Source organism: Symphalangus syndactylus, chromosome 8 (assembly GCF_028878055.3).
Source record: "Symphalangus syndactylus isolate Jambi chromosome 8, NHGRI_mSymSyn1-v2.1_pri, whole genome shotgun sequence".
Taxonomy (NCBI): Eukaryota; Metazoa; Chordata; class Mammalia; order Primates; family Hylobatidae; genus Symphalangus; species Symphalangus syndactylus.
The window spans coordinates 27,807,818-27,825,000 of NC_072430.2; the positions used below are offsets into that span (position 1 = coordinate 27,807,818).

General features: G+C 43.3%; 1 protein-coding gene and 1 long non-coding RNA gene across 25 annotated transcripts in view; both read left to right on the forward strand.

The window, feature by feature from the left end:
• The window catches only part of FOXN3 (forkhead box N3), a 463,072-nt gene that overhangs the window by 395,350 nt on the left and 50,539 nt on the right, over window positions 1-17,183 (forward strand). The gene's annotated exons all lie outside the window — the stretch shown is intronic.
• LOC134737292 (uncharacterized) overlaps window positions 1-17,183 on the forward strand; it is an 88,313-nt gene that overhangs the window by 57,245 nt on the left and 13,885 nt on the right. Inside the window, exons 2-3 of the long non-coding RNA XR_010122036.1 lie at window positions 16,500-16,692; window positions 16,800-17,183. The exon at window positions 16,800-17,183 is cut by the window's right edge and continues 13,885 nt beyond it. This is a non-coding gene — a long non-coding RNA (uncharacterized lncRNA). The remainder of the gene's footprint in view (window positions 1-16,499; window positions 16,693-16,799) is intronic.

Below are 17,183 nucleotides of genomic sequence, written 5' to 3' on the forward strand. Positions count from 1 at the left end.
ATTCTTATAAGTCTAATTAAGCTCATAAGTATGTTAAACCTTATGGTCTTTTAAGTTTTCTTGTATAGTATATATGACCTTACTGAGATTTTGACTTCAAATTAAAATCTAAGTTGATTATTTAATGCCACATTTTAAGTTAAAGTCTCAAGGCTGGTCTGTTATTCTAATGGGCAGATTCTCTTAATTGTTACAAATATTTGAAATACTATGTTTGAAATACAGTGAGTATTTCAAATATTTATAACAATTGATACATTGATCTGCATTGATATGTTGATCTGCACTGATTTCTTGTTTAAGGAATTCATCTACAGACCTGATTTCCTTAAGTATTTCTCTGCTTTATTCTAAATGTTCCTGGGGGTAAAAGATGCTCACACAAATTGTCCAAGCATGGAAAGACCTGCTTCCCATGAGGACACCTCTCCCCCTGACTTCCACACCTCAGGGATCTTTGGAAACGTCTCTTCCCCAGCAACCAGCGCCGCACCTGGCCCACCTATCACCTTCAACTGCCCAGTGGGAGAATTGCCATAAATTCCAAATCAGATGCTTTCTGAAAGGGACCTAGCAGGGGCTTCTGGCAACTTTGAGAAGGAAAGTCTGAGCAATTGGAGGCTCCTGGAGGCTGCAACACTAACAGATGTTAAAATGAGCTGGTATATTCCCAGCTTTGGTTGACTGTGTCCAGAGCTCCCCAGCCCCACAGTGGGCATACGCAGGGTACCTCCCAGGTGACATCAGCTCTGAAGAGCTCTGTGTGCCACAGCAATGGCCAGTGATGGGTTTCCATGGTGACAACTAAGTTCTCAAGAAAAGATTGTGTAGGTTGGGCGCGGTGGCTCACACCTGTAATCCCAGCAGTTTGGGAGGCCGAGGCAGGTGGATTATGAGGTCAGGAGATTGAGACCATCCTGGCTAACATGGTGAAACCCGTCTCTACTAAAAATACAAAAAATTAGCCGGGTGCGGTGGTGGGCACCTGTAGTCCCAGCTACTCAGGAGGCTGAGGTGGGAGAATGGCCTGAACCCGGGAGGTGGAGCTTGCAGTGAGCCGAGATCGTGCCACTGCGCTCCAGCCTGGGTGACAGAGCAAGACTCCGTTTCAAAAACAAACAAAAAAAGATTATGTAGACAGGGAAGTTGGTGTGTGATGTGATTTTTTAACTTTGTTAAAATATTTAAAATAAAAAAATGATGTTTTAAGAGGCAATGCTTCTTGTAAAATTCTCTTAGAGGGGATACTTTACCTCCCAGCCACGTCACTGAGAGAGATCTTGCTACACAAGACAGACAGTGGCGAGAGTCTGACAAAGGCCTTTGATCCAGTGAGGAAGTTGGTAAAATCAAGTTCTTTATGACTGTGTTGAAGAAAAATCAGAATAATACAGTTTGGTTATCCTTCGTTTGTTAGAAAATGTTAGGGATTTGCAAGGCTTTCTGGCTTTTGCTTCATATATCACAAATCTGACTGTAACCAAAGGTAAAGGTTATATATAATATGGCATAGTGAATAATGCATGGGGAGTGATAACAGACTTTAAAAGAGAGAAAGAAAAGAAGGTGGCTTTTAAGTACAGTATGGCATTTCCTTTTCTGCTGTGGTGATACATGATATAGTGTTCTGTGGTGTGCAAAATGTTATTGGTTGTCATAGCAATAGAACACCATCCAAGAGAAAGGAGGAAATGCTAGCCTAAGACACTTCGCTGGAATAGAACTACCATTATAACAAAATAATCATTGTTACCACTATGTTTACTGTCAAATAATAAAATCCACGCTACATTTAGTGGTAATTCTGAGTGGCCCTGACACCACACTAGGGCTTGTATTACACACACAGGCTTCTGCCTTCGTTTGAGAGTTTTGTACCTATTGCCTCTGCTGCTTGTTGGTGTAAAAATAGGTTCTGTTTTTAATGCATCCCTGAACTCACTTTCAGCTACCGGCCTGATTCCATAAGCTTCAGGGTTTGAACACCTTCTCCATAGAGTGCTGTAATTAATTTTTATGTTTTTCCTTGCTGTCAGGGTTGCCTCCCCTTGGTGATTTTTCAGTCATCATTCTATCACGTTAGCCTGTGTAGTAGAACTGCCTCACCTGGAGCTAATCTTTGCTTTCTGATGGTTCTCAGGGCATTCTTCTGGCCATCTTTCAAAGCATGTATTAATACTTGGATACAATCGAGAAATTCCTCTGATAGGAGTACTGATGCTCAGTTGCCTGGCAGTTTAGCCCCAGAGAGATGCTGGAGGACCAAGGACAGGGTACCATTTGGGTCCAGATCAGACATCTTTGCCACAGTCATGGCCACTTCTCTCTTCCCGGTCCAGCCCATGAATACACATTCTTGACCCAGGGTGGTGTACAGTAGGCAGTATGAAGTAGGTAGTATGGAAAGAGCCATGTGTGTATTTGCAGCCTAGAAAAATCAATCGTATCACCAGCACACAGCTTGCATTGCGGGTCCTGAAAATGGTGATGCTTTAGTTGTGTCATTTAGATCTGAAGATGGTGCAGCACTATTCAGTGCTGTGTGCCAGCTACTCTGTACATGCTTTCTACATACCAGCTCATTTAATCCTCAGCCCGTTTTACAGATAAGAAAACTGGAGCACAAAGAGGTTAAGTATCTTGACTGTGGTCACACTGCTGGTAAGTACTGGAGCTGGGATTTGAACCCATGCCACCTGAATCCAGAGCCTGCGTCCTCAACTGCTCTGCCACTTTCCATGGTCTGGATTGGAACCAAGGGAGGCCGCAAATGAATCCAAAGCATGTAGCTTCTCTGGAAGAACTGCTGGGCCTCGCAAGAGGAAGAAGAAAAATGTGATGAGAAGAAAGGAGGAGGAAGGTGTGGCTTGCAAAAAGCATAGCAAAATGGAGCAAAGCAAACATAAAGTTCAGCTCATCAGTTGATATCAGTATGGAATTATATACATCATTATAATTTAAAAAAAATAGTCAACTGCAGACCGACGATTAGTTCTGTAAGTGGCAAGTGTCCTGCCTGAGACTTCTCTCTAACAGCTTCTGGCAAACCTAGCCCAATGATACCTCAGCGCTGCATCCCAGCAATCTCAGGGGCGTTGCTGGATACATATCCTATTGGTCAAATGAAATATCCAACCAACACACTTGAATGACAACTGTAATAGTAGCTAACATTCATTGACAATGCCTACAAACCAGGTGCTGTTCTAAGGGCTTTGCGTATATCAACTTGTTTGTAAGGGAAGAGGGTGCTATTATCACATTTTCCAGGTGAAGAAACTGAGGCACAGAGCGGTTACGTCAACTTGCCCCAAGTTGTTCTCCCAGTACACGGTAAGAGTAGCAGCCATCTGCTTGCCAGATGTTTGACGACAGCCCACTGCATGTGGTGCCATGCTCCCGGGGAACATGGGCTAAGGAAAGACAAGGCCCTTTCCTCATGGGGCTGACATTCATGGGAACGCGTGTGCAAACACAAAGTTAGAAGCTCTGAGCATCTCCAATAATACCTGCGTTAGTCCGTTTTCACACTGATATAAAGACACACCTGAGACTGGGTAATTTATAAAGAAAAGAGGTTTAATTGACTCACAGTTCCACATGGCTGGGGAGGTTTCAGGAAACTTACAATGGTGGCAGAAGGCAAAGGGGAAGCAAGGCACGTCTTACATGTAGGCAGGAGAGAGAGAGAAGGGTAAGTGCCACACTTTTAAACCATCAGATCTCGTGAGAACTCACTGTCACGAGACGGGGACATCCACCCCCATGATCCAGTCACCTCCCACCGCCTCCTTCCCCTGACATGTGGGGATTACAATTCAACATGAGATTTGGGTGGTGATACAGAGCCAAACCATATCAGTGCCTGTCAAGTATTAAGCAGGAATTTCTTAAGGGAAGAAGGGAGTTGACAAAGATGCAGGATTGAGAATAACAATCTGTTAAATAAAAGGAGAAAATAAGAATTAATGAGCTTTGCTTATGGAAGACCTTGGAAGGTTAGGGGAAGTCTTAGCGGGTGCTAATAGAGTTTGTGTATAGAAACAAAGGCTTCCTACATTGGTTCCTAATGCCACAAAACATACAATAGAAGTAGGGTCATAATGGTGACTGTTCAGTCCAGACCTCTCGTTTCACAGATGAGGAAAGCAGGACCCAGAAAGTCTCTTTTGAGTCACTTTCCCTAGAAAAGCAGCCCCACATGTCCACAGCCAGACGTGTGCAAGGAGGCTCACTACAGCATTCTTTTTAAAAGCCAAAAATTGGAAACAACCTAAAATGTTCATGACCAGGGAAATGTTGAAATAGATTGAATTTCAGCAATGAAAAGACATGAGCCATATCCCGCTTGAAGACAAAACTTATCATGGAATAAAAAAAGCAAGCTGTAGAACAATGTATACGTTTGTCTTCACATATGTAAAACACACACAAACTTAATACTCAAATCGTTTTGAAAGACACAGATGCTCATCTTCATAGAAAAAAGCTCTGGACAGGTACACACCAAGCTTGTAAGGTTACTTTTAGGGAAAAGGCAAGGGAATAGGATTGGGTGACCTCTCTTGTGATGACCTAAGTTTTAAAATAAGCAGTTGTAGTCTTGTATTAATCTTTTGATTAATTAAAAATCACATGATTAACAGGAATGCTCCATTGACTTGTCCGATCACAGTCGTTGAATTAGTTGAAAAGGCAAGTCTAGGACCAGTCAAGTCTTCTAGCTCCTAGTCCCCACCCAGGCACCCAAATATTACACAGATAGGTGCAGGCATGGCGGAGAGGGGCCCAGGGGAATTGAAGGCTTTGTAACTAGCAGTGAATTGCCAAGGAATCCCAGAAACCATAAAAATGTCAGTGAGTGAAACCGGGTTTTGCTAAATGAGTATGTGTTTTTCAAAAAAGACTCCAATTTCTAATGGCATTAGTATTCCAAGCAGCTGAATCCCAGGCTGGAAAAAGGTACAAATGATGATTGCTCATTAGCAAATAGAATACAGATGTTCGGTTCATTTTGCCTGAGTGCACCAGCACCTCGGGGAACCACCAGCATAGCTGCAGGCTCAGCACTGGGGAGGGCTCCCGCCACCAGGAGGGAAGTGGGTCACTGCAAAGCTGGAGGGGACTGGACTTTGCTCCTTCCCTTTAGTAGTTTGTTGGGACCCATGTGTGGGCATGGGAAGCTGACATTTCCAAAGGAACTACCAAGACCATTTTAAATATATTTTTAATTGTGCTTTTAAAGAAGATTTAATTCTTCACCACCTCCCTATGAACTAGCGTGCATGGTCCCCTTTGGAGAGGAAACTCAAGCTCAGAGAAGTGAAGTGGCTTGCCCAAAGGCACACAACAACTGAATGAAATGGCGAATTAGAACCCAGATGTGTTTGGCTCCAGGACTCTGAGTCTTTGGCACACTTCTTACTAGCAGCTAGGCATGGCAGAGGCAAAGAACACATAAAAACATTTTGAGGCTGGGTGCGGTGGCTCATGCCTGTAATCCCAGCACTTTGGGAGGCCAAGGCAGAAGGATTGCTTGAGCCTAGGAGTTCAAGACCAGCTTGGGCAGCATAGACAGACCCTATCTCTGCAAAAAGGAAAAAAATAGCCATGTGTGGTGGCAGGTGCCTGTAGTCCCAGCTACTTGGGAGGCTGCAATGCGACAGGAGGATTGCTTGTGCCCAGGAGGTCGAGGCTGCAGTGAGCTGTGATCGCACCACTGCACTCCAGCCTGGATGACAGAGTGAGACCCTGTCTCAAAAACAAACAAACAAAAAAACATTTTGAGATCTCACACTCTTGTCATTTTCCTAAAACAACTGTTTCTTTTTTGAGCAGCTTCCAGATTTACATACCCCGTTTACCCAGGATCCTCCTAAAAGAGAAATTAAAGAGTTATCTTCAACAGAATCAGCACAGCATAGGGCCAGGCTGGGGGAAGGGCAGATGTAGAGAATAACAAGATGCCATTTCCACACTCCTTGCCCTCAAGAAGCATCTGGCCTGGTTGTAGGGTAATAAAAATGGAAAATCAGATGGCTGTGGAAGGTTTTGATGACAGCCACACACAACAGGGAACAATGAGGATTGTGGATTGTGGAAGGTGGATTTTCATTAAGGGGTGGGAACAGTTTTCTTCGGAAGAAAGTCTGGGGAAGTGATTCTAGACGGGTGGCATCATGGGTAAAACCGTCTAAGATCAAACCTGGCCTGAGGTCAGTGAGAACCTGGCTGGGGGACATTTGGTTCAGCAAAGGCCACAGACCATTGGGCTTTGAATGCTGGAGAGCAGAGTTGGACCATCTTGAAGGATGGAGAAGAGCCCACAGAAGCTTAGAAGGAAAACGGGGCCTGAGTGTGGTCCCATGAGGAGAGTGGGATAGCAGGGAGGGAGACTGTGGTAGGGAGACCTGTTGGAAGATAGTTCCAGAGGTTCTGGCACTAAATGTTGGGCACCCAGGTTAGAGTGTGGGGCAGTGGCTTAGATGAATTCTGAATGCATCTATGCTATGATTGTGTTATAAACTCCTTACCTGCTGAGACATTTTCCCCTTTGACCTATGCCTTACAGATGATTCTGCCTTGGGTAAACATTTGGGTTTTTGTGTTTATCTGTTTTTTCTTTTTTATCAAGCAAGGATGATGGAAAGTTTGTACCCGATTAGAGCATAAAGCCTTTTATTGCTGGAATGATTCCTCCTTGAGCTACCTCCTCCCTCCCAGCCCCTACCCCTACACCTGTGTGCCTGTCCACAGGAAGTCCTCTGTAAGTGCCTGTTAACCACCTTTCCTATCACTGGGATACATCAGCCTAGGCACCTGTAGCCCCGTAGGGCACTGGACTGCTCAGCTTAACTCTTTGCTCCTGGGCACAAATGGTCACTTCTGACTTTTGATGAGAAAAGGTAGGCATTCCTCTAGAACAACACTTAGCAAATTAATATACTTTATCAGGAGGTCACTGAGGTTCTTAAGAATATGCTGGCTTGTCTTTAAGGTGAGATGAAGAGTTTTAGATAGAAGGAGCCATTTCATTATTCCATCGTCTGCCCAGCTGTTAAGATTTTAAGATAGCAAGTCATCAAATTTTTCAGCTGTCTTGCCGCCGTCACCAGACGCAGGAATGTTGCTGTAGGTCTCTTGGGCCAACAAATTCTCCTGACTGCCACACTGCAGAAATTGCACAGAAGAGCCACTTTTCTTCTGCATTTCATCTGATAGGGATACACAACTGGAGACATGCCATATGAAAAACAAAACCAGCTTCCAGAAACTACTGACTTTGACTTCTTGTTCTAAAGACTGAAAGTTTTTCTGCCGCTTTCACCAAGTCCCCACCTTCTTTAAATAGGTAGAATTCAGTGTGGTCGGATGCATTTTGCCTCAGGGGTATAAAATTAATTTAGAAATGACATTTTAAATAGTGGAAGCCTTTTATATAATGATGTGAAAATTGTTCTGCTTTTGAAAATCAAAATCAAACATGAAACAGTATGTCTCTCTGTAAAGAAGTCAGATATCTTGCTGGGATATTACTTTGGCTTTCTGCCAAAAAAAAAAAAACAACTCTATTCTCCTAACTGAAGAAATGAAGCAAAAAAGATATTTGAGGAAGGAGGAGGGGATTGTGATTGTTTTATTGAGACTAGAGGCCAGATTTGCAAAGCAGCACTTCTTTTTTTTAACTCTAACCCAGACAAAAAAAAAAATTGGGTTCCTTCCCCAAATAGAATCTCTAAACTGTATCTAATGAAAGCTTGAATAACTAGTTTGGATTTTAAAAGACAGAAGACCCTGCCCATTGCTGACTGCAGTTTAATTATATAATAAACCAACCAATCCTGTTTTTGTCTGGTTTAGACGCCTTGCAAAATATTTTCCATAGAATATACTACCCTCGCCTCATGTACCTTGTCCCTTTTCTTGTTAACCGTCTGATGGTAAATTCTTTTAATTCTGCTTGTTTAAAGCACTTGGCTTGCCTCACCTTACCCGGTAATAGTTTTACAGTCAGAAGCAGCATCTGGCCTGATGATAAGAATCAGAAAATGGAATTGTATTACTCCCAAGGAGCTAGTTGTAGCCTGTGCTTTTTCTTTCAAGAAAATACTCTGCTTAGATAGAAGGCATTCACATTACGTGGTCCCCACTGGGCTGAGAAAAAAACAGTCTGACAAAGTGCAGAAAATATGGTTAGCTCCCTCAAAGTCGAACCACTTCCAGGGTCGATGCCAGTGAAAGGAAACTTGGGTAGAGTGGGTCAGCATGAAGTGCCTGCCCTGGAAAAGGGTCCTTTCCATCTCCCTCTTTTCACAGTCATAATTGAGTGAAGACTATCACCAACTTGACTTACAAAAGCTGCTGTTTGCTTCCTCCTTGTGCCCCAAAGTAAACAAAATAGGCAGGTTCCCGATTTGGAGTGAGCGTCACGGAGCCCAGGCCTTTGTTTGCTGTTAAGTTGTCGGGGCAGCGGAGCAAATAGATGTGAAGAGATTAACCAAACAAGAAGGCCTGGCAAGGGTGACCCTTTCTGTCCAGCCAAGGGAGTGCAGTCATCCACATGGTGCAGAAGGCAGGGACCTGGTCTCTAGTAGGGACTTGGACGTGCGAACCTGGTCCTCTTTCAACATCGGGTGGAGCTGAGGATGACGGAGCTTGCTTCACAGATGATAGAATCCATTTTAGAGATTTAGTCCAACCCCTTTCTTTTACAGATAAGGAAACAGTGGCCATCCATGCTAAGAAACCTGCCCAGACTGGTTGGTAGGTATTTTAAACAAACAAACAAAAAAGATATATCATCAAAGTTATCAAAGTTGAGAGAGAATGCACACTGAATTATTTGTTCGTCTTTGGGAACTTTGTAACTTCTTCCAGAACATTTTGCCACTTTTTTTTGTTTGCATATTGCCCCAAGAGGCTTAGTTTTTAAACTCTTTAAAGATCCATGAGAAAACTGATTGAATAAAGACCCATATGTCAACAATGTACATGGTAGTATTATCTTTGTTACTGTTACAGTGAGTATAAAATTTAGAAGAAACAATAGCTTAATAAATTATTAGGTATAGCCTTAAGCAACTGCACCACAATTTTTGATATTGTATGCCTTCTTTAAGAAACATAATTGTCAAATTTCCTCTGGGGTGGGGGCAGTCTTACTGCCTACCCCAGGACAAATGGGAAAGGGGCTTATTTATTACCTCTCTTCAGTATTTTCCACACAGGGTGGGCTGAAAGGCTCATGTCCTCAAACCAGTAGCTAGCCAAAACAAATATTTAAGTTTTACTTATCTATATATTTCACCTATCTCCCAAAAAAGAGAGGTGACTTATAATGATAAAAGTGCAAGAAACAACGGAATCAGCCATCCGTGAGGCAGGGTTTTGAAACAGTAGCTATATGAGAAAAAAGGGGAGAGAGGGACAGTCACTCTGCAGGGTGTAAGGAAACTAGAGTGACCTATTCAAAACCCATCTTCGAGTTTCCTAGCAGCAAAGGCAAAAAGAGAAATGTGGTACACACAGCTCTTATTTGTGGTATAAGTACACATACTAGTGAAGTGCCTGCCTCTAAGAATGAGCCCCTGTCTTGGGGCTTTCAATGAGTAAGGTAAGAAATGTCTTTAACAGAATTTAATGATAGTTACGAAGGTTCCACAGATATCCTTTTCTTCTGAGGCCCTTGGTGAAAGGCAGGGATTCAGAGCTGAACTGAGGTTGTCTCAAGGCAATGCTGTATGGAAGGTTGGGGGAGAGATGGGCAGCAGGTGTGTGGTCACATTCTATCCATCTGCTCTGGCACTTCCCTGTGCCTGGGAAGGATGTTGAACGAGGAAGCCTTAGCTGGCAGCCAGGAGCTTGCCCAGATGGCATCTCCATGTCCAGAAAAACAAAATGAGGAGATTCCCCCTCCCTCCACTAACCTTGTAAAACTGCAGAGGCCTGGTCCACCTTTGAGTGTCTTTTTGAAATTGTCAACTTAAAAGACCTGAGGTTTTTTTAATAATGTATCTCTTTAGCAACAGAGAGCTATAGAAAGTAACTGCTCCTTAGCTGTGTCAAACCTGATCCTCATTAAACCAGCAAAGCCCTCCTGGAGACAAACAGCTCTTTGGGCCCTCCAGACATGGCGGATTTTAATGATGTGCCTGGTTCTGTGGTCTGGGATACAGAAGTGATAAGTAGTTTAAGGGGTTGAGGCAGAAAGGGAGGCAATACAAAGAATTAAGTATTTACAAAATTGTTGGAAGGGCCAAAGGAGGGGGACCCAGGCCAGCCATTCAGAAATGACTTCCGGAATCGTAAGGAGCCAGCCACCAGGCAGGCTGCCATTGCCAGATCTGTCTGGTCAGGAAGACACCGCATGGCTGTGACCCAGAGCCCACTGCCACCCGTGCAACTGCCTCTCAACACCCAGGTACTGGGAATGGACACTGGGAGGTCACGGCAGGAAAACCCAGCCTTTCTGCAGCATCGCAGGCCACTCACACAGCCAAAGGGCCTCACCTCATCTCACCCTGACTTCATCTAATTGGCAGAACCGAATTTACACCCAGAACCCCAGCTGCAAGGAAGTCTGGAAGATGAAGACTGTAGCTTCCCAACCTCCGCAGTTTGAAGGAGCAATCCACAGTGCCCCCGACACACGATCCTTGTGAATTGTGAGATTCGGATAACATAACACTGGCCAAAGAACATGTCTTATTCTATTCCAGCTGCCATAACAAAATACCACAGACTAGGTGGCTTAAACAACAGAAATGTATTGTCTCACAGTTCTGGAGGCTGGAAGTCCAGGATCAAGGTCCAGTAGGGTATGGTTTCTGGTGTACAGAGTTTCACGTCTGGCTGCATCATCACCTACCCTTTTTTCTGTGCTTGTGTGGAGAGGGAAGAGGAGATCTCTCTTATGTGGTCACTACTTACGCCACTCTTACAGGGCCACGAATCCCATCATGAAGAACATGACCTCATCCAACTCTATCACCTCCAGAAGGGCCCTATCTTCAAATACCATCAAATTGGAGGTTAGGGATTCAATGTATGAATTTTAGGGAAACATAAACATTCAGTGCCTAGCAGAACGCATCTTCCTATTATAGCAAAGATTTCAAGATCATCCCAGACCAAAGGATCATAATGTTTCCTTTTAGCAAGGGGAGAGAATTTCTTTCTGTTCTGTTGATGCTCTCTGGGGTGAGACTTAACCTATGATGAGTGAGTCTTAAGCCAGTGATACCCTTTCTGTATAATCCACTCCTAAAAGAATTGGATAAAGCTATGGACCCTTTCCAGAAACATGCACAAAATCCCAGTGTCTACATGTACTTTTTGCAGGTTCCGTAAGTCTTCCTGTGGACTGACCACCTACCCCAGATCCCTCTTTCTAGCTTGCTTCCTGCTCTTTCTTCAGTACAAGCGACTCTTTGCTCTTCCAGAAACTGCTTTTGTTTGGGTGGTCATCAGCAAGCCATGGTACTGTTGATCAGGTCCCAGGACACTAATGAGATTCAGTGGTTGGAGTTGAGAACTTTCCGTCCACATCCAGAGAGAGAATTGGTTTGTACAGTTGCATACACTGAAGTTCTGATTAGGATCTTTTCTATTACCTTTAGTTAATAAACATGACCAAAATGACTTGGCCACTTTGGAACGTGAAGATTGTGATAAAAATGAATTTACTTGCAAAGCTTAATCTCCAAAATTGCTTTGAATTTGGGCTCAGGTCCCTCCAGAAGTAAGAACTGCACAGTGAAACGTGTAGAGTGACATCAGCTGGCTTGGGTGGGACACAGTATATTCTAGATGAAAGGTAATGAAACTTTTTAAAGAATTGGATGAATTAACATCTTTATGTGAAATGGAATCAATACAATAAATCCACTATGGCTTCGTTAGCTATTATCTTTTGTTTTTTGGGTTTTTTTTTTTTTTTTTTTTTGAGACGGAGTCTCGCTCTGTCACCCAGGCTGGAGTGCAGTGGCGCGATCTGGGCTCACTGCAAGCTCCGCCTCCTGGGTTCACGCCATTCTCCTGCCTCAGCCTCTCTGAGTAGCTGGGGCTACAGGCACCCGCCACCATGCCCGGCTAATTTTTTGTATTTTTTAGTAGAGACGGGGTTTCACCGTGGTCTCGATCTCCTGACCTCGTGATCCGCCCGCCTCGGCCTCCCAAAACATGTCTAGATGGAGAAAATAAGCTGCTAGAGAATGGAGAAATGTAAAAATTAATTGTGTCATGTACTCCAAACTGTGTAGTTTCTTTGGAGAATAAAATAAAGCAAAATGAAGTGAGCCGAATTTGCCACTCAGCAGATGCCAGGATTTTACCCTGTCGATGGACTGTTTCACTTTGATAACCTGTCTGATGAATCACCAAAGGAAGGGACTGACTCTATAGCACCCGTGTTTTTAGCCCTTTCCATTACCGGGTGCTGAGGTTGTCCTTACACTGACAAATAACTAAATGAAATGTGCAGTCTACAACCAAAATGTAACTAAAATAGGAAACGATGGTCTTTAAATACGTGGCTTGTTTGTGTTAATTAATGCTGCAAATGACACTTAGGGATAAATATAGTAGAGGCTGATTTACTGAGCAGCAAAGCAAAACTTTAGAGAATCAGGGCTTTTATTTAAATAGAGTATTTGAGTGACAACAGTATGTGTCTTAGTCCATTCTCACATTGCTGTAAAGAAATACCTGAGACTGGGCAATTTATAAAGAAAAGAGGTTTAATTGGCTCACGGTTCTGCAGGCGGTACAGGAAGCATGGAGGCACCGGCTCAGCTTCTGGGGAGGCCACAGGAAACTTAGAATCATGGAGGAAGGTAAAGCGGGAGCTGGCATTTCATAGGAGGGAGAGAGGGGCGGGGGCAGGTGCCACACATTTAAACAACCAGATCTTGTGAGAACTCCATTGCACGAGCTGCACCGAAGGGATGGTGCTGAACCATTCATGGAAGATCCAGGTACCTCCTGCCAGGCCCCATCTCCAACATTGGGGATTACAGTTGAACATGAGATTTGGTGGGGACACCGTTCCAAACCATATCAGTATGCTAGGTGCTATGTCAAGCCACAGTTCTGGGACTGTGAAAAGTAGGCACATACTTTGCAAAATACTTGTGTAGCATGGAATTGGAGTTTCTCAGCCAAGTAAGTACATGAAATGTTCCAATAAATAATGTAAAACGTGAAGAATTTCCCACTGAAAAGTTTCCCCTTATCTGTTAACAATGGTGGAATGAACTTTTATCAATGCATCCGCATTGGTATATCATGCAGTGACTTTATATTGAGATGCAAATGCACTAGGGTCCAATTAAATACCTTTGTTGTGATGTATTTAGACTTGTTCCTTTGTGTTGTTTTACTGAACCAAAAGAAAATAGTCATATTTCTTAGTAGTGACATGCCTAGAAAAGGAGTAAGGCAATTATACTTTTCTTTAAACTCTAGTTTTGGACACCTCTGAATAGTGGGTAAGTTTTGCTTTTCTGAATAAAGAAGCGTTTACAAATATAGAGAACATCATTCACTCCCAGGCTCTATTCAAGAAAAGCATATTGGTAAAAACTGTATTTCTCGGGGCCATTTATTCAGAGCCCATGCCTTCAAGCAGGAATCGTCACTCCGCTGTGTAAATGTTGTGGCGTGACATCGTCTGCTATTTTTCTGAAACTGTTTATGTCACGCTTTGGAATTTCTGTTCCTCCTTTCAGCTGGGAAGGAATTAGCTGGTGCTCCAATATCAAATTTTTCTGGTGTTGGCTGAGGATTTGAAATACCATTGGAAAGATGTTGGCCATTCGTCAGGGTTACTGAATGGCTATTGGGGAAAGGTAAAGGAGCAGGAGCTCCTAATACGTAAAGGAATGGGAGAGGCACAGATTAGCTGCCTGGGCTTTGTGTTGGAAGGAAGAACTGGAATTAACATGGCCACCAAATAAGGTGGTAACTAAAGCTGGTTCTGTGAGTTCCTCACCCCTGTCATTTTATCATCGCACTTGTTTATATCATTCATATATACGGAATATCCAGTGAGTCCAAAGTGTTTTAGAGTAACAGAAAGTTTATTCTTCCAAATATCCGTGGAAGGTAGGTGAGTACCTCATTTTATTTTAGTGTGTTTGTCATTGCGTGGTTAGGAAGTGCGGCCTTTGAGAGGACTTGTCTAATGTTGTTAAAAAAGAAAAACTGGGAGATCTTCTGTCTTATTCTGGAAGGCATCACTGGGATGTAGCTTCTTTGATGTTTAAGAGACAGGAGGAGGGGTCGAGCTGATTGTGGCTCAAGACCCTGGTTGAACCTGGCTCCTGTCTCAGCCTCCATCCAGCCCACTAATTCAGGCAGACCTTTTTCACACTGTTCATCAGTAAGATGATTTCAGAGGGTCTCTTTTAGCTAGAAAATTCTGTTATTCTGTGCTTAGAACTGAGAGAGTCTGTCTATATGAAAATCCAGACAGGTTGCATTTCCCCACAGACAATTCAGTCTATATAATGGTTTGGGCTATAGGAGCTCGAGCTGTTGCTAGGTGGGGCCAATTATAAGGTATAATAGTATAATAAGTCAGCATTTTTAAAGTAAAAGAGTCTGTGTAGCAACTTTACAAAATACTAAAGTGGAAAAATGATCAGAAATTGATCTTTTCAACTTGGTGATTCCATGGATAGACAGTAGATATACGTCATCACTGGCATATTAATTTGAGTCGTTGCTTTTGCCTTTTCCCCATGGTTTAAAGAACAGTAAAAAGCGCTGGCTAGTCTGTGTCTATTTAAAGAAGTAAAATGCTACTCAGTGAAAAATGATAATTGGTAAACCCTAAACAGATTGAAGTTCCCCAGGGAATAAGCGTGGATGCCTGACCTCAGAAGTTGCAAAGGGACCCTGGCTGCCCATCATTGTCACGCCAATGGGTAGGGCCTGTACCCGCCTTTTTTTGTACTTCCCAGCATGTAGGCCAGCCTGCCACAAGAGGTCAATTTGGATACTGTGGTCACATTTTAAAAAGAGAACTATAATTATGACCTCTCATTATGTACAGTGATGCCTGCTGAGTTAAAGATAATGGCACTCCCTGCTTGAAAGTATCAGTTAATTGCCTGCAGGGGTCAGAAGGGTGCTCATGTCTGTCCCCTCCCCCATAGACTCCCCCAACCCCAACCAGGCATGCATTGAAGGCAGACACACTTGGGCCTGCTGTGCTTCTCACGCTGTTTAAGCACCAGGTTTAACCACTGTTTAACACTGACTATAGTGGAAGGTCAAGTTTAACTCATCTGCAAGAGGGAAATAAAACTTCAGTGAGCTTAGACCTAGCCTGTCTTCCCTGATGGCATTCTTGGACCACAGTGTCACCTGGAGCTCCATGTTATGGGCCCTGTCTCTGTTGACAAAGGCTACATTCCACATCTGGTAGAGGAGGTTTAGTATATTTTGCTACCATTTGTTCCCCATTAAAACCTTTTACTGTAGAGTATTTAAAATAATATCACAAAAAACAGAATCATGAACCCTTGTATACTTTTCACCCGGCAGTCATCAATCCTGGCCAAGTTTATTTCATCTGCCCCTCTCCCACTTTCCGTCACCCCCTTCACCCCCACATAATGAGGATTTTGGAGCAAATCGTCAGTTATCATATAATTTCTTCTGTATGTATTTCATTATGTATTTCAATAATTTACAGATTCTTAAACATACAACCATAATAATATCAATAGCACACCTTATGATGTTAACAGTTCCTTGGTATTTATCCCATCGGTGTTTATATTTCCCCAAAAGCTTATACTTTTTTAACCAGTTTTTTTTTTTTAATCTAGACTCAAATAAAGTTCCATACGTTGTAATTGATGGATGTGTCCCTTAGGTCTCCTTTAAGCTGGAGGAGTTGTGTTGTTTTGTTTTGTTTTGCTTTATTTTGTTTTGTTTGAGATAGAGTTTCACTCTTTTTGCCCAGGCTGGAGTGCAGTGCTGCATCTCTGCTCACTGCAACCTCCACCTCCCCGGTTCAAGCGATCCTGCTGCCTCAGCCTCCCAAGTAGCGGGGATTACAGGTGCCTGCTACCATGAGTTCTACTTCCATATTTATCTACCACTGTCTTTTTCTCTTGCCGCTACTGCTACTACTATTATTGTTGTTGTTGTTAAAGAAGAGATTGAATTGTTTGCTTAAAAACAGATACTCATTTTTATTTCCCCTCTGCTCCCCTCCAAATCTCTTCCCCTAAATGTTTTATGGCCACACTGTCCTTTGGCACAAAGTCTGAAGGCTCCCAGGCAGGGCTTAGGCTTAAAGCAAGCTTAGTTAAAAAAAGAAAAAAAAAAATAAGTCGAAACTCTTTCTAGAAGAGTGTTGAAAGGATGAGAGAAAACCGCAGGCATGGTGGCAGTTACAGTGGTTGATTTTTCCTTCTCTGTTTTCCAGTTTTCTTTGTTTAGTTTTGCTTGTATAATACTAGCTGTAATTTTTTTCCTATTGAAAGATGAAATATGGCTTTCATGGTACGGAACGAACCCAGTTGCCGTCATGAAGTAACCTGATCCACCAGCTTGCCAGCCGGGCCTGTGGAGCGCCTCTCCAGATGTTTTTGTCCTTGCTGCCGCCCCACTGGGAACGGAAACCTCCCCTGTCCACGCCCTCATCTTCGGTGGATCTTACCCTTCCAATCTGCCTGGGTCTGTTCATCATATTTTCTGGCGATTATCGTGCCCTCTTGGTTTTTCCAAAAACAAGTATGCCCCAGATACAAACTGAAGAGCTCTATTTGGCTTAACATTTACAGTTTTGTCTGGAATGAATACGCAGCATCCACAAGAGGAGACCACGTTTGGCCCGAGCTCACCTCCTTTAAAAGCACATGTCCCTGACCGGGCTCTGGCCATCAGCACTTGGGCCTCTTTTATTCCACCTGGCACTTACTTAGTGTTTGTGCTTATGTACTGGGCGTTTTACCCACTATGTTAGTCCATTCAGGCTGCTATAATAAAATACCTCAAAATGGGTGGCTTGTAAGCAACAGAAATCTATTTCTCACAGTTCTGGAGGCTGGGAAGTCCAAAATCAAGGGGCCAGCAGATTCCGTGTCTGATGGCAGCTTGCTCTCTGGTTCTAGAGGGCATCTTCTGGCTGTGTCCTCCCATAGTGGAGGGGACGGGCAGCTCTCTAG